Source organism: Crocodylus siamensis, chromosome 7 (assembly GCF_052110815.1).
Source record: "Crocodylus siamensis isolate JL-2025a chromosome 7, ASM5211081v1, whole genome shotgun sequence".
NCBI lineage: Eukaryota > Metazoa > Chordata > Crocodylia > Crocodylidae > Crocodylus > Crocodylus siamensis.
In genome coordinates, this window is record NC_143401.1 from 84,520,375 (window position 1) to 84,538,916 (window position 18,542).

Here is an 18,542-nt window from a genome sequence, read left to right on the forward strand (position 1 = left end):
TATTCCAATTTGATTATATGCAGTACCCCATGATAATGGCAGATGCCTAGTTGAATGTTCCTTACTGTCTAACAGTGATCATGTACATCTCTTCAATCCTCATTTTTGCTACATGAAAAGATGTATTACAAGATGGCTGAAAGATGCACCCAAAGGTCCTTATCCAGCTTCATATATTAGCCAATATATATTGAATCTAATTGACCAACTCTGAAAAGCCTTTTTTTTTTTTTTTCTTTCTAATTCCAAGGGTTTGTTTCCATGCTTATGCCAGAATGATGAAACTGATTTTTCTCAGACTTTGAAATGAAAGCAACTGGAAGTATGTTTGTAAGGTCTACACATTAAAGGTGTACAAACCACTCTGGCTTTAGTGAAGTCTTACACTGGTGTAACTAAAATAATAAAATAATTGCCTGAACTTTTTAAATTTAAAGATCGCATTGAAATGACAGATTTTTCCTCTGAATTAACTCTGATCCAGCTCAATGAAATGTATAAAGCAGTGTGGCTAAAGAATCAGTTGAAGTTCTGGTCTTTCAACTATACATCTGGCACTTGAAAACGGATCATAGAAAGCACAGCCTCTTGGTCCTGATCTAAATACAGAGTCATTAAAGCAATAGTCTAAATGCATGCTGACTTGAATAATTAAAATACAAGTACACAATGGAAAATGTAAGTGTTGCTTTGGTTATAAGTCATGAAATGAGAAAGCATTGCTTACATTTGAAAATAGTAACTATAGCTGCAGTGCTACTTTGATTAATCCTGTACTTCTCCACTTTAAATAGTTTATTGTAATACTTTTTTTAAAGAGTTGTAGTATGGCTATTTAGAACTGAGTGAAGACTCATATTTCCTGGCCCATCCCATAGCATCTTAAATGCTTTCTTTTTGTTTTTTCCAAAGAAATTAAAAAATGCACAATCTTTGCAGTGAGTGTAAACAAATAGCATTGTTTTCTTGGATCTGTAGACAGATAATAACTTGGCTACATGTTTTGTTTTGCTGGCATGTAAAGACTTAAAACTCTGAAATTTAATGTTGACATTAATTTCAGTGTTAACTGTTTGGCTATTCTAGCTTGAGTTGAATGGTTGCTTACAAGTAGGACTTCTTGATATCAAAAAAGGTGAATGTTTCCTATATAGCCTTACAAGAGAGGTCATTTTGTTTGTATGCTAGTGTTCAGACTACATATGCAAACTATAAAAAAATAAATAAATCCTCTATCAAGCTAAATATTCTTGCTTGGAAGGAGTATGGTGGGGGGACTTTAGTCTAAGATGGCTTTGAGGAATTGGAAATTAATATTGTAATTAAACTGTCAAGACTTCAAAAATATTTTTTTTACTGTCACAAACTGCTTAAAATTAATTAAACATTAAAAATAGAAAACAAAAGGTCAAGTTTTACATTGGTGATTTGTGGTCCCTTTATTTCCCCCCGTGCCTCTGTGAAAATGTGTTTTTAATTGTTGGAATAGATGAGGTGTTAACTAAACACAAAGAATGCTGAAGTGCATGCTGAAGTTGGCTACAGTAAGCTGTTACCATGATACACTTATACTTAAATCTAGCTGCAGTTATGTTTGGTCTGTGTGCATGTCAACTCGTGCTCATCTTTCACATTCGAAGTTACTGTCAACAGTTTGAAATATAAATAAGCTTCTGATTATTGGATACTTTAAGATTCGAGAATGCAGGAATCTTATCAGAGCAAAATTGGTGATGAAGTCCTGTAAAATACCCAAACCATCATCTTTCTTGAGCTTCATTCCATTTTCTCCCAAAAGGTTTCATAGCTGGTAGGGTCAGAAGGCACCTGAGCAAATCATCAAGTCCGACCCCCTGCCATGGCAGGAAAGAGGACTGGGGTCAAACAACCCTGGTAAGGTGATTGTCTAGCCTCCTCTTAAAGACCCCCAGGTTAGGAGCCAGCACCACTTATCTTGGAAGTTGGTTCCAGATCCTAGCCGCCCTGAAAGTAACGTAGCGCCTCCTGATGTCTAATCTGAATCTACCCTCTGCCAGCTTGTGGCCGTTATTTCTAGTCATTCCTGGTAGTGCTTGGGGGAACAGGGATTCCCCCAATGCCTGCTTGTACCCCCTGACCACTTTGTAAATGGCCACTAGATTTCCCCCCTCAGCCTTCTCTTGTGGAAGCTGAACAGGTTCAGGTCCCGTAGCCTCTCGTTGTAGGGCCTGCCCTGCTGCCCCCGATCATGTGAGTGGCCTTCCTCTGGACCCTCCCCATGTTGTCCACATCCCTCTTGAAGTGCAGCGACCAGAATTGGACGCAGTACTCCAGCTGCGGCCTGACCAGTGCCGCATAGAGGAGGAGGATCACCTCCCTAACACCTGCTCGAGATGCTTCTGTGGATGCATGACAAGATGCGGTTGACCTTCCTGGCTGCATGCCCACACTGCCGGCCCATGTTCATCTTGGCATCAGTGATGACTCCAAGATCCTTTTCTGCCTCTGCACTGATGAGAAGGGAGTTCCCCAGCCTGTAGGTATGGTGCTGGTTCTTCTTTCCCAGGTGTATCACCTTGCACTTGTCAGTGTTGAATCCCATCCTATTTTCATCTACACCCACATGAAAAGGGCTGTTCTCTAGGAACTCTATTCTAGGTTTGCTGGGGATAGAGATCAAAGCCCTGAGTGCATGACCTGGAAGTAGCACAAGCCGGAGAGAGGCATAAACAATGGGGTAGGGGGTAAGGGACACTCGGGCACTCAATGAAACCTGGGAAACAAACAGTGATTTGGAAGTCCTCATGCAGTCACAGAACTATGACACGATTGAAACAACAGGCTCCCATGGCTGCAGCACTCATGGATTGGTATAAACTTAAGGAAGGACAGACAGATGAAGAGGAGAGGCAATTCCTCTTTTATGGTATTGCTGAGCGCTCCAGTATGAAACTTGAGACAGGCCTGTTGAAAGTCTAAGTTAGGGTCAGATGGGAGAGCAACAACAGTGATGTGGTTGATGTCTGTTGTAGACTACCAGACCACAAGGATGAGGTGAATGAGGCTTCCTTTAAACAGCTAGGAAAAGTTTCCCAATTGCAGGATCTAGTTATCATGGGGGACGTCAGTCACCCTGACATCTTCTGGGAGGGCAGTACAGCAGTGCACAGGCAACCCAGGAAGTTTTTGGAGAGTGGTGGGGACAATGCGATGCAAGTGCTGCCAAGGCCATGCTCTTGATTGGCTGCTTACAGAGTCAGGAGCAATGGCCTCAAGTTGCAGCAAGGGAAGCCAAGGTTAAATATTAGGAGAGACTTTCTCACTAGGAGGGTAGTAAAACACTTGGAACAGGCTACCCAGAGAGGCTGTGGAATCTCCATCCTTAAGAGGTTTTTAAGACCTGGGTAGACAAAGCGTTGGCTGGAAACATCTAGTTGGGGCTGGTCCTGCCTTGAGCGGGAACTTGACCTAGATGTGATCTGAAGTCCCTTCCAACCCTAATATTCTATGATTCTATTCTTTATTAGAGATGTTCACTGCATACCACTGTGTATGACCAGAACTTCGGTCTTTGTACTTTTTTGTGATTCTATTGCACTCCATCTTTCAAGGGGCTGACTTATGTCTTTGAACAAATAAAGGCTTTACTTAATTATAGGATGTCAAATTTGTATAGAGCAAATGACCAAAATACATTTTAATGACAATCTGTGACCGTGTCAAGAAGCGTACCCCATGGTCCATAACTGATTCCCTGACAGAGGAAGTAAAAGATGTGGACTAAATGTGCCCCAATTGCACTCTGAATTATCAAAGGGATTGTTATGTTCAGCACTACACTGGAATATGCTCTTCTTTGACGTGTGCTGTAGCCATTTTTGTTTGTTCAAAATTGTGTTTCAAAATCACAAAAATGTGAAGAGTTCAAGAATAACTTACTAGACTATTCCCTAAACTGTACTCAAACACTTAACATCAGGATAAAAAATTTCACTGAAACAATGTTTTTTAAGTTTCTTGAAGGAAAAAGACCAACATTTTAGTATGAACAAGAATGGTGGCAGAAGAAAGCACCATTTTGATAACAAGAGCATAAGCCATAGTTTAATTTACCATTCAATACTTGCTTGATTTCAGATGTGTAACATGTCCAGGGCCAGTTATTGTAGAAGTGCAATAGCCAAGTATTTTCATTTGGTGTGTTGTAGCCATACAATTTTTTAAGAACCAGGGAAAAGACTTTTCCTTTCAAGTCAGTCAACCTTTTATCGTATAGTAGTGTTAGAGTGATATTGTAGCTGTGACTGCGAGAGGGAAGGATCTTTGTGGGTGGTATCTTTTATTGGACCAACTGCATGGCTGGGATAAAGTTAGACAAGGTTTGAAATACAAGGAATTTCCCAAAATGTCATGTATATTATTCAAGGCACCGCATACCGTCATGGTACCTATGTGGGTGAAACGAGACAAAATACATACCAGAATGAACTGGCACAGGAGAAATAATAAAGAAGAGAGACAGTGCCAGTAGAAGCACATTTTTCTCAGAACATCCACTCTGTTTCTGATTTTGCTATCCTCCTGCTGAAGGGGAATTTACAAAACCACCTTTAAAAGATGAGCTTGAGAACAAAATGTATAAGCTAAGAAACTAAGCCAAGGACTGAACACAGATGGTGACTTCATGGCATACTATAATCCACCTGATTCCTGAAAGTCTTCCTTCATAAAACAAATGATTATGACCCTCTTCCCTTTTGATAGGTCTTGACCTCTCATTAATCAAGCTTCTTTTCTTCTGTTAATTGTTTGTCTGCTACTCTCGGGAATCTCTACTCCAATTTCACAGCCCTGCATGCTGTTTTTAATCATCACTGTGTGCCTGCTGCTTCCTTCAGACCTGATGAAAATGCCTTGCAATTCAAAAGCTCATTTAACTTTATCCAAACGACACAGTTGGTCCAATAAAAGGTATTGCCCACAAAGATCCTTCCCTCTCAACCTTTGATGCTAGAACAGGGGTGGGCAAAATGCGGCCCGCAGGCCACATGCAGCCCGCCAGGCCATTCTATCTGGCCCGTGGGACCCCTAAAAAAAATTCAGAAAATTAATATTAATCTGCCTGTCACGTGGCCCTCGGGTTTCATTTTGATCATGGAAAAATGTGGATTTGGGGTTACTTTTTTTTTAACCGGAAAATTGGGGAGTTGTTTTTTTTTAATCAGAGCAAACCAGGATCCCTGATGATAAGTGTATGTATTTGGAAGTGTTACCCCAACTAGCTGTCTTGGGATTTAGTTGTACAGTCAGAGTAGAAGGAGGTATTTTGCAAAACTGAAAAATCTGGGAATTTTTTCAAAAGCATCCTATGCACAAGCATGTAAAATTTTCCTGGGCCTGGCTTGTCATTCCTTTGGTGCTTAGTCCATTCTTACTTCTCAGTGTCTCCTACTATCTGCTGCTACACCGGAGAAGGCATTCAGTTCCTTACTGATGAAGTTATACACCAGTCAGCAGAATCTGCCACAAAATGAGCCAGAAACTGAAGTGGGGAAATTGAGGCAAAGAGAAGACAAATGGCTTGCAACATCTGTTTGGAAACCCTCACACCCTAAAAGCTAACAGTCTCAGGACTAAGCTGTGAAAACAGAGACGGGAGAAAAAACTAGATGACCCAAGGTATTGGGCATAGAGGAGTTGAGAGCCAGGTGCCAGAGATAAGAGTAGATAAGAGAAATGTGTACCAGGTAGCGGAGAGAGAGAGAGGGAACCAAAACTGATGGGGAGAAACTTGCAGTGAAGAGGAGAGTGCAATGTTTATTTAAGAAAAAATAACGCCTACAATAATGCTAGGGGTCAGCTATAAATGCACTTGCAGACTCTTTTCCTTTTTTCATAAGCAACAGTAATGTTGCACAACAGTGACTGAAAGATCAAGATGTAGATGGAGCCTGTGTCACTACAAACATTTGGAGCCCTTTCAGAAGGGGGAACTATTCGACAGGCCAGTCATTGGTACATTCTAAAATGTAGCAAAACTGCTTCAACTTTAGCCCTGGAGAAATCAGTGTTAAAGCTGGAGCGGTTTTGCTCCGTTTGAGTCGTTCTCAGCTTATTCCCAAACACAGCGTGCCCGCTGCTGCGTTTTGGAAGTTCCCCTTTGAAATAGGTTCCTAATGCACATCTGTACAGTTCATACTGACAAAATCCTGAGAATCCCTCAGCTGGAGGTTCCCCAGAGGTTGAGCAGGTGCTGTAAGAGTTAAGCGCTAATGAAGCAAGCAGTAATCCTCTGCCTTCTCCAATCATCCTGCCCTTGAAAGTGCAGAGCTGAGTATTCATTACTGAGAATTCAGCACTAATTGTCACTGGAAAGGTCATTTGCCCTCAGTTTGCAGCAAGGAGATTTAACATTGATCAGGAAATATGAAGATGACCTCTTTTTTTTCTTCTTCTTGTTTTATATATTATAAACACAGTTCTTATTCAGTCAGGAAATACTAAGATGACCAAATACTAACTTTTTTTCTTGCTTTCTATATAGAGCGAGAGATCCAAAAGTTGAGATTCACTTCCTCCCTGACTCCTCCCTCCCTCACAGCCTGCTCAGGCATCAAATGTGTTGGATTCAGAGTTACCACTCCTTCCTTCCTCTGTTCTTGCATCATTCTTCCTCATTTTTCTCATTTGTGTTGACTACATAAGGCAGTAGTCTAGAATATTTATGCTGCACTAGTTCCTGGTGTGGACAGTCATTTTCCACGTTAAGGTGTTCCTAGTACTGAGTAAGTGTGTCTATGTGGGGAGATACAATAGCTACACTCTGTGCTGCTTACATTCATTCACACCCTCCCTTATCTCCCAGTGTGGACAGGTTCTTTGCCTCTTGAGTTCTGTGCTTTCCACATATATTTGCATAGCAAGCTTTGGCTGTTTTCCCTAGAACCAGAAGAACTAGGCGTGCTTGAATGTGAGAGCTGAGACTTAAACAACAAATACTGCAAGAGCTGTTTTCTGTCCCAGTGCAGTGGACACTCAACAGAGGTACCCTCACAAGTGCTTGGGTACCTCTGAACTCTCAGAAGTCAGGGGTTGCCTACACAGTATCCTAAGGAGATCTCTGAATCCATGGGACTCATCCTTCAGGTTTTCTGTGAACTCGTTGACTTAAGTAGAAGTACGGAACTCTAGTAGGGCTAGGGACAGACATTACACATAAACCAGGTCAAATGATCAGAAACTGGTTTAAGCCTGTAACAGAACAGGTGTTCATTGCACATAAGCCAGTTTGAAAATGGCTGGAACCAGTCTGAGAGAAACCTGGTTGAATATAGGATCAGACTTAACTGATTTTGGTCAAACCAGTTTATGCAATGCCTGTCCCAGAGTCCTTCCTGCTCTGCTCTCTGCTCCAGCCAAGCAGGGCTGATCCCTCCCCTCTGCTCCCTGGCTGGAGCTCCAGCAGAGACTGCAGGTACAGCAGCATCTGCCTAGCTTCTCCCTGCTCCCCCCTGCCCCTTCACCACTTCCTGCTCAAGCAGGGATTCCCCCCTCCCCTTTGCCTTACACAGACACCGCTCAGCATTAGCTAGCATACCACATGCTAGCTATGGTCCATGCTCTGGGAGACGGGGCAAAGGTAGACAGGACAGTGTCAGCTGAGGGCTTTTTGGCACTAATGAACAGGTAGCTGGTAATATCCCTCCATTTCTTCCTTTAACAACTTTTTAAGAAGAGCTTGAAGGCTGTTGTTTTGTTTGATGGGCTGATAAATGCTAAAAACTGTGTAGCTCAATGCTCTGTTTATCAACAGCAAGCAGAGGCGTGGGGGGAGAGCCCCTCTCTAATCAGAGTATCCTGTCTGGGCCTGGCCGCACCCCCCTCAGTTCAGCATTGTGGAAGGGAGGGCTGCTGTAGCACTCCCTGGCTTCTAGCCTGAGCCACTGCAGGCATGTGTGGCATTTCTTCAGTCGAGAGGGGATGCCTGTGTGCTTACAAACTGGTTTAGCTTAGCCAGGTTAGACTAACCTAAAAAGATTGAATCAATTCAGGCTCAGGCTTTTTGAATGTCTGTCCCTAGCCTAGAGGCTTACAAGATTAGGCTCTTATTGTCTTATAGGGAAGACATGACTACTGAGAATGACAAACATTTCAGTAATAGATTGAGTGAAAGCTAATAAATGTTATGTGATATAGCTTAAATAGAAGGATACTCTTGTTAAGATATTGTACTGTGATACAGGCCATATAGGGTCATTTCCCAGCTGAAACAAATACTTTCTATGCAACAGGTTCATTTAATCCAGTGTTTCAGTTCAGTATCTTCTCTCTGCTGCCTTTCCTTTCCCTCTTCTTTGTCTGCCTCTACTTAACTACACACACTCCTATTATGTGGTGTCCAGTACAATGTGGCCCCATTCTGGGTCGGGTCTAAGCATATCTACACTACAGATCAAAAACAATAATAGAACTGTTTAAGCCAGAATTAAATTTCTACAAATAAATTGTCATTAAGTATTTTTAGATAACGTACGTTTTCATATGTGTAACATATTATTAAAGCATAACTTTGAATACAATCCTGTGCCAAAAAAAAAAAATCCTTTAAAACCAGATGTCCCACCATATGGGAGAGATTTGCAGTGGATGAGATATGCCATTCATATATAAGATAAAGGTTTTTAAAATTAAGAAAATGTGCTCTATCAGCATGTTATAGTTGTATGTATAGCTAAATCAGCATTTTCCAGGAATATATTCATATAACTGAAGAGACGTATGTTATAAACGTAAAACCAGTGCTTTTATAAGAAGGGGTGAACGGAAATGATCATTGCTTTTAAATTGTACTGGTTTACTATAAGTCATATTGAACAAATGTACCCATTCTGTCTGTCTACTCCTACAGCAGTTTAATTGGACCTAAACCATTACAATTTTAAACCTGTTTCAGGATTAAAGTTATCATGAGTTAGTTCCACTGTGCTGGTATAATTATCAGCTGATGTGCACGCTTGAGAATTGTAAGTCCCTGTCTCCTTCCCTTTTGAAACGGCACGTGCTTGCATCTGTCAACAGCCCAAGGCTAACATTTCCAAAGACTGGCTTTTGGTTTAAAACTGGAAAAATATCAGGGCTCAGGACTGTGGAATTTCACTGCCTTCTTCAAGAGGAGGAGCGTTTCCAGCCCCGCACTCTATAGTGTATTCCAGCCGTGTGCCAACAGCAATCTATCACTGTTCCCTCTGGGTGTAAACTGAGAATATACAGGAGAGATTTTTTCACTCTAAATATTTTTAAAGTCCTTCTGGGTACAAGGACTGTGTATATATTTTAGCATATGACTTTTGCCAAAGTAATAATGAATGCAAAAATACATTTAATGCTTTGGAACAAACCAATAAAAATAACATGTCAAGATCTGGAGCCAGGAGCTTGTTTTGATATAAATTTCCATTTCCAAGAGATAATTATACTATGATTTCAGTGCTCTGGTTAAATAGAATTAAGACTAAGACCGGCTCCTTTATATATTACTGCATGGATTAAAATACCACATAGTCACTGTGAAAAACCATGTGGTCAGAGTATTTTCAGAACATCTTTTTCTCCTCATAAATTGATTGCTTTATATTTTCTGTTCCCAGAAGTAATCAAATCTGTTGCGCCAAATCTTCTGTGTCTCATCGTGCCTGTCTTACAAGGGAGATAAGCAAATATTGCCTTCTATGCAAATGGATGTGAAAATATATGGGCTTGAACTAAACACTAAGCAATAAGAAGCAATGTTTTTTGTAACTTCTTTTTAAATTAATAAGCAAAAAGCAAGGATGAGGTCTCTAGTACTTGGATTATGTATGTACTAGGAAATTAAAACAATATTCTTGGATTTCACATTAGGTAATCAAGGCATGCTCATTTTATGCAAGATTATTATTTCAGTACCTTGTACTTTGAGGTAATTAAATATTTACTGTCTCCTCCGCCATTATGACTGTTCTTAATCAATTATAAGCCAGGCTTTTCCTCATGTCTGTAATAATCTCACCAGGATGTTCTGGTTTTCTTCCTAAAACTTGGAAACTACTGGAAAAGCCACAGATGGATAGATAGCATTACTGATACCTATTTCTATTTGGCACGTAGGGGGAAATTACCCCCAGAGTCCATGCTGACACAGGCCCCGGCACTGATTCTGCTGCCAGGAGGATGTGGCATAAATCTTTCCTTTGCATTAGGCCGGCAGAGCTACGGATACAGTGCTATCTGGGAAGGGAGAATGGCAGGATAGCAGTTATGATGTTTCAGTAGCTTCTGCAAGTAGACTTCTCCTAAGAGTTAAAGCAAGTCCTTAGTTAATAGCCACCCAACGGCAAGCTGGTAGCAGAAACACCACCTGCCATGAGTGTTTCCCTCAAAAAGGGCTTTGGTATAATGTAAGCCAGATTTTCTGAGGCTGGTATTTGATAGTAGTAATACTTCTATATGGCTGTCTGTCCTGTGTTCTTGGTGCATTTTGCAAAGCCATAGAGTTTGCTGTTTGTGTTTGTGAATCCTTCCCCCATTTACTCACCAGAATCACTGTTGAATGTTTCATTTTTTGTTCTAAATGATTTTCTGTATAGCATAGGCTGGGAGTCTCTGTTTTCAGTTTTAAAGAAAACCAAATTATTTCCCATTGTAAATTTAAAGCTCAATTCTAATCTTAGGCTTGTAACTAGGAATTGCTTTATGGATATCTTTGGACTAAACACTCATTGAAAACTCATATAAAGGAGATCAGTCTCTAAAACGAACATCTTAAACTTCTCAGGTGATATGTCGTTCCCTTGTATAAAGTTTTCTGAAAGTTTTCACTGAGATTTGGCCTTTGACAGAGTCATCAACTCTGGACTGTTCTGAAAGGTTTTTTTTCTAATATACTTCGCAGTAAAAGCCTTCCTGAATAGATTGTATATGTAAGGCGACAAGGCAACACCGAATATATTTATTTTTCATGAAGGAAAAATACTTAAACTTCAATCTGCAGATTCAAGGACATGAGTAACAATAGGAGCCTGCCTGCATGATGGCACAGTGGGATGGAATATGTGCTTCTACTCATATGGTGCAAACTGTCATTGGCCTCCATGGGGCAATGAAGCTCAAGGTTTGGTGTTGTACATCATTTTCATGGCCTGTATTTACAGTAGTTCAAAGGAAGTTGTCAAGCCATCTATGCCCAAGATGTGTGGAATAAATTAAATGTCACAAGTTTGTCTATTAAATTGTATTTAAATATGGTCCAGCGGTGTCCAATAGTGGAAAAAGAAGTGTAAATTATACATGAGAACAGAAAATAAAGCAAACTAATTTGATTTTGTTGTCTCAACCAGCATTTCTCAACCCATGGGTCATGACGCAAAAGTAGGTCACAAGAATATATGAAAGAGTTGCGAACAAACTTTAAAAATGGATTCACCTTTAAAGCAGAAGAATGTGGAAAACCGGCACTTTTCCCTTGCAGGCTGGAGCTCTGCCAGCCTGCAAGGGGCTGCTTGGGGACCCCGCTGCACACACCCACCTCTGACCCACACACTGGGGGGGTTGGGAGCGGGGGGCAATGGGCCAGGACTGGCCATCAATGTTTATAAGTGGGTCCTGGTACTAAAAAGGTTGAGAACCACTGGTCTAAACTAAATATAAAAAAAGGGCAATGTGCTTAATGTATGGGACTATGACCTCAGCTCTTGTGAGCCAGTCTAGCTCTGCTGACATCATTGTGCATGCATTCAGCTAAAGATCTGGCCATAGATTTTTGTTTGTTCAGTTTGTCTATTTTAAAATCTAATCTTGGAAATCCAGGACTTGATATCCAGACTGTGGTTCTGGATGGCCAAGCTCTATTTCTGGACGCATATGATGCTGCTGCATGTGCCACACTGTTTTTTTTAGCTGCAGCCAGTGGGGGGAAGTTGGGGGGGTCGTTTGATGGAGTGATTTCCCAGTGTCAAATTTTGGCACGGAGATGTAAATAAATTAGCAGTGCGGTAAAAGGGTGCATGTGCGCCGCGTGTGGTTTGTGGCACCTCAAACAGCTTTGAGATGCCACAAACTGCACATGCATGCTCGTCTAGACACAACCTATCCAGTTTATTTTTTCAATGGCAGTTGGAACGGTTGGGAAATCCTGGCTCCTGAACGCTAGGGACTTAGCGAAGCAAATAATCCCCAGCATTAGTACTAAAATGGGGATATCAACATATTGATATTTTTAGTTCAATGCCTTTCTTAGGGTCAGTTTAAGTCTGTGGAACTCAATGAGAGGGCTTGAGAGGATTTATTGTATGCACGCTAAAGAGAGATGATCAATCTAAGTTAAGACCGTGCACTCTGATTGTACACGTTAGCATGCTGTGAATTAAATGTCATGACGCTGAACATCAGCAATATGCTTCTGTTATATTTTACTTATGTAGTCCCATATTGGCATCTTGGCCCATTTCATACTAAAACTCGGGCAGTAGAAAGCTTAAATTGGTACCTGTTCTCTAGGTATTAAGCAGAACGATGCTGAATGTTTGCCAGTGGATTCTTTTTCCTCCCTAGCACCATCACAGACCTACTGCCTCTTGCAAATCCTGGAACCTCAATATACAAAGTGCTGACATGCATATATTATGCTTTTGAAAATCCGTTGTGAGCAAGGAAGGGTCAAAGGTGCACCTGAGCCTAAGCAGCACATTGGGTTAGTATTGTTAAGGCATGTAGGTTTTTGTAGACAATGATACATATGGGAATGCTGTGGCTAGCATCAGGTGTAGCTGTCCTTGAGTCCTTGGCCTTTTATAGCTAGGTCAGCTGTGAGGAACCTTTTGGCACATATGTAAAGCTTGAACTCGTGCCTCTGAAGCTACAAGAAGACACTGGAACCACTGGAGGGATCAAAGAATCAGAAAAGTAGCCCTGGAAGGGCAGTCCAGGGGCCCTTAGGTGGTCATCCAGTCCAAGGCAGGATCGTTCCTGTCTAAAACACACTTGACAAGCATGTATAGTGCTTGAAACATCAAAAACTCCATTTAACTTGCCAGTGCTCAGTATTTCTGAGTTGGGTGCTTCACGTCTCTGTGCCTCCATTTTCTGCATTAGCAAAATGGTTTACTGTTGATGCTTTTCTGCTGTTGTAAATTGCTGTGGGTGCTACAAATGAAAATGCCAGTAACACCTGGATTTTATGGCTCTGTTGTAACTGAACTGAAATGTCTATGTTTAATTTGTCATACACAGGTACCCAGTACAATACATTCTTCAGTCTGCTAGAGCTTTACAGTTTCTAGTATGAATAATATATATGTATATCAATTACAAGAAGTAAAAATTAGAACTTTTGAAGTGAATCTCAGTTTCTGTACACCAGCCACACATCTTTAACTGTCTTCTGATTTGTTATTTTTCTCAAGACTAGAGAAAAAAAACCTTCACGTTTATCTCTGCTTTCTTTCACTCATCTTAAGGTGCTTTAGCTTGCATTTAACTAAAGCTTACAACACAGCCAGTCAGTAAGAAGGTATTATGCACAACTCATATTTAGGGATAAAAGTTCAAACAAACATGCAGTGTATAAAACTGATAGAAGGAAAAAAAGTTCACTTTAAATTCAGTGTGGTTGCTTGTTTTTTTTGCTAAAATTTCCAATATGCTAAATGCAGGACTGTTGATTGTATCCTTTACGAAAACGGACATAAATTAACCCGCATTCAACTGCCTAGTCTACAACGTTAAAAATCCTTGATACAACTCTGGCACGCCACACACGTAGTTTATGCTCTGGGTCAGGGATGTTCAACCTGTGGCACAAGTGCCACAAATGGCACGGGCAGCCTCTGTGTGCAGCGTGCAGCAAACGGGAGGGGAACAGGAAGGAGAGTAGCAGGCAGGGCAGAGAGCAGAAAGGAAGTAACGGATCAGGCGGGGAGCACAGGGAAGGAAGCAGGAAGCAGAGCAGCAAACCGGGCAGGGGAAGGGGCTCAGAGTGGCACTTGGGGAGGGTGCGGGGGTAATTTATGGCACACTTCCCCAAATGGCTGGCCCCTATTGTTCTAAGTAATACTTAGCCTCCAAAGAGAAACTTTCTTACAGTCTCATTTGGTGTCATATGTACTAAAACTACCTAGTTCTTATAGCATTTTTTTATTGGTAGGTTTCAAAGGCGCTTAGGAAGGCACGTCAGAATCATTATCCCCATGTTATACATGGAAACTGAGGAACAGGAGAGTAGCAATGAGATCCTACATTACAGAAATTACACAGTAGATCATGATTCTCTTTAAAAATCGCTGACAATCTGCCCTCATTTCTGTTTTAGTTTAAATTATTATACTGCAAAGAAGCATGTCTTCAGAAGCACCCACTCTGAGTCACCCACTGTAAATCCGAGCCCAAGTGGACAAGCCTGCATGCCTAAAGTTAGGCTCTCAAATCCATGTTTAGGTACCATTTCATAAGTGCCTAGCACCCACAGCTCCTACTGATTTCAGCGGGACATGCAGGTGCACTGATTATCAGAGGTCCCACTCTATAGTCAGCTCTGCACAGGCCCGGGTTTGGCCCCACTGCTGGACTGGCTTTTTTTTTTTTACACTCTAAATATGGGATGTGGCTACGTGCTTGGTCATTCTACATCCATTGCTGAAAAACCATAAATGTCAAAATAAATCTTTAAAAGGAGAACCTTTGCTTCTTTCACTATGTTTTTACATCCAAAGCTTTTAAAAAATGTCCTGATCTTATGTTCATTGCTGCTACATCACTATCTACTTCTGGCGGGGCCCACCACTCAAAAGCTGGCCTAAAGAAATAAAGCGGAGCAAGGATTATTTATGTAAAATCACTATTAAAGATGACCAATTAAAAAACAGAGATAATCTCAGAAGTGAGGAGATATATTAATGAATTAGACCTTTCAGTGCCATGGGTCATAGTTCAATTTGACACCTTGGACCATCTAAAATGTGTATATCTAAAATGCGTATATCTAAAATGCGTATATTTATACTAGGAGCTATGGCAAAAGCTCAAAGATACTGGCAGTTTCTATGAAGGAAAGACGGAGGGCTGGGAAGTGCAAGTGTTGAAAGCTCAGATTGTAAGAAAAAAGAGCTTTTCTTCCCTTGCTCACATCCTGCAAAACCAACCTGATGCTCTGAAAATCCAGCCATTCTCCTTTCTCAGACATCACCAAAAAGAAGATTCCACAAGCTCAAATCTGCCTCCTGTAACATCTCTGCAGCCTCAAGTGTTGTCAGCAAAGACAAAATGTTGGCCTGCATCGGGAGGAGGGCCTAATACTCCTATTGACTACAATGGGAACTGGAGAAAACCCTGGGTTGATGTTTCTGCGGGGCCTCAATCCAAAGCCCACTGAAAATCTCCATTGGCTGCAATGGGCATTGGACATGGTCCACAGTGAGGGAGCAGGAACAGAATCAAGCTCTCTCTACCATAGCTATATTGGCTCTCAATGTTGGCACAAAGACCACGTGGTAAGATCTCGGGGCTTAGTCTGACAGATGGGAGAGTGCTGCAAAAGCATATAATATTTAATGTGGGGATTAGTCTTGTGTTAAGACTACGCTGTTGTTACTAGTCACTTTTCAGAGACTTACTCAGAGAATATTTACTGTCCTCTTATGACAATTTAACATGGCTGGGGAAATTGTTTATTGAGATGTTGCAGCAAGTAAATGTTGAGGTCAAAATGTTTGACTACAGCGAGCTGAGTCTTTTAGCTGGTAGGCAAGTAGCTGTTCTTTTCAGAAGTACTTAATGTTCTACAACATTTGGCACATCTTTGGTCTGGCTTTGACTGGAAAATGTCCCAGGGCAAAGCTCCAAATTGTGGGCTCTTAAAAGTAATACAATGTACAGATCCTCCTCCTTTTATCTCTCCTGAACTCCAGTGTGCAGCCCACGTGTTATTTGTATTTTATGGTTCAGGTGACTTCAGTATTAACTCTTGCACAAAAAGAGCAATTATATTCCAAAGATATGTGCCAGTATCATGCTTTCCCCTGCCTTGGGAGGGCAGCTAAGTAGCTTTTTTACAGCTGTCTCTAGCTATTACTTTACATTTTCCCTCCAATTTGTTTTCAGGCTGCACTGACAACCAAGAGATCTTTACTAGTAATGCTGTGGCTAGATCTGGTACTCGTAAGTCTGGTACAGGCCACATGAGTGTATAGATATCATTTGTTCATTCAACATCCTGGTGCCCCCAAACTTTGAACGTAAAATTTGGCCACGTTTGTGTCAATGGAAAAACTGTTGATTTCAGTGAGGCCAGGAGTCCACCCCAGTATTCATGATGAATAGGAACTGGACATTATTTTAGGGTTATACCTAGGGTGGGTGCCAAGGCTTGGCTGGAACAAATCAAGTACTGATCTGCAGGAATGTAATAATTTCAGCAATTCTTACATGCTGCTGATGAATTTCAGAAACCAGTACTTAGGTGGGGCTGGTAGAATAACTACCTGTGGTTAAGGTTGCACAATGTTTCCCATTACTAGATCTTGCTTTCGGTTGCTTATAATTTTGCCTACCTTGGAATTGTTCTGGTTGAAATTCTCCATGCTAGCTGTCTTCCCCTGTCCAAATATTGGCTGCAAAAATGGTTCAGCTATTTCCAAAAACGAAGTCACAGAAAAAATCACAGACTTTGGACTAGGTTGAAAGAAAACCTTGTAAGGCTTTCATGTTGGAGCAAAGGCTTGGAACGTAGTGAATAGGGTTGTCCTGCTACCAGACATCTGACTTTCGGTGTTTTCACAAGGGGAAAAAAATCAACCTCCCCCCACCCAAATCTGGCCAAGTTCAAATGATCTGAAATATCTCAGGTTTCACCTGCTCAGTAGAGACTTCAGTTTGCCAACAAGTATTTCCTAAAGATCCTGGCTGTACTGAGCCTGGTCCAGTTTGAGGGTGCAAGGGCCATGCTATTGCTTTCCCCTGCAGCTCCCAGCTGTCGTGCTCTTTTGTGCTCTCAATACTCCTGCTGCTGGTGCCCAAACATTGTGGAAGAGGAAGCAGCCTGACTCAAATTTAGAGAGGACAAAAATGGGAAGCCAAGTAAGGAAGGGGCACGGGGGTTGTAACGGAAATAATAGACTGAGACAGGGAAGTCTAGAAGCAAGTCTGGGAGTGGAGTAGGAGGGACAGAGTAGATGACGAGCAAAAGAAGACTGGGATTTGGTGGGAAAGAAGACCAGGACAAGAAGCCTAATGGGTGGGGAGGATAAGACAAAACAGGACTGGTTAACAGCAGAAGGGGTCAAATTTTGGGAGAATAGGAACAGGAGGACAGGATTCTACTAAAGTACAAGTAGAACGGGCCCCAGGATTCAGGAATCTCAACTTCGGTCAATAAATGTCTGTGCACAGCCCGTATATCCCCTTCTGGTGGCTGGTATACAGGGGAGAACAGCCTCCCATTGTTGACTATTATACCATTAGTTCAAGGGCCAGAGGATGGTGTAGCGGATCTAAAGGTTTCAGACTCGCTGATCCCATCCTAAGTGGTCATTAAGGCGCCACAGGATGACGTTTTCCATTCTTTTTCTGTACTTAAAAGCCCCCCAAACTTAGGGAATTGCATACAACACTAGCACAAAACCATACTAAGCTCGCAGTCGAGGAGTTAGGAAATCCCGAAATTCCAGTTGTCCATGCAATCTTGATATGGCCTCTTATGTGTATCCATTATTATAATGTATTTAATTACTTGATCTCATCCTATTTTTCCTATCTTATCCCTCCCTGAAACGGCATGGGCATAAAACTATTCTCTGTGGCCACAGGTACAACGGGCTCAAGAGCTTTCTGACTAGGAGGGTGGTCCATCGCTGGAACAGATTACCTAGAGCAATTGTGGAATCTCTGTCCCTGGAAATTTTCAAGAGCAGGTTACACAGACACTTGGCTGGAGTGGTTTAGTCAGAGTCATTTCAGCCTTGAGCAACCGGCTGGACTAGATGTCTTTGTGAGGTCTCTCCCAGCTCTCCTGTGATCCTTCCTCACTCAGTATACAGGAGAGGCAGCGTCCTGAGAATAAATCAGGGTTGGGCAGTAAAGATGCTTATTGACAGGACATTTGTCTCAAAGACCAAAAGATGTGTACAGAAAATGGTAACTAGAGAAAAGATGGTTTTGTAGTTAAGTGCTGCTGTCCTGCAGCAATTAATTCCCCCTTCCATAGACTTCCCCTTCCTTGCTGCTAGGCAAGTCATTTAGACCTGGTGTATCATAGATGACCATTAATCATGTGTCTGTATTTTCTGGATGCCTCATACCCACTGGAGTCTGATCTGCTGGAAGGCTGAGCACTCACATCTGCAGATGAAATCAAACCGTATGTTCATATGCTTTGAATATATGAAGTGCTTCCAATCCCCGAAAACCCAGTTTCTAGGCATCTCAGATCAGGCACCCAGGATCTGTGGACACTTTGGATCTTAATCGCTTTCTGCCTCAGTCTCTCATCTGTGAAATGGAGTTATTACTGTCCTCTCATCACATGGGGGTGGTAG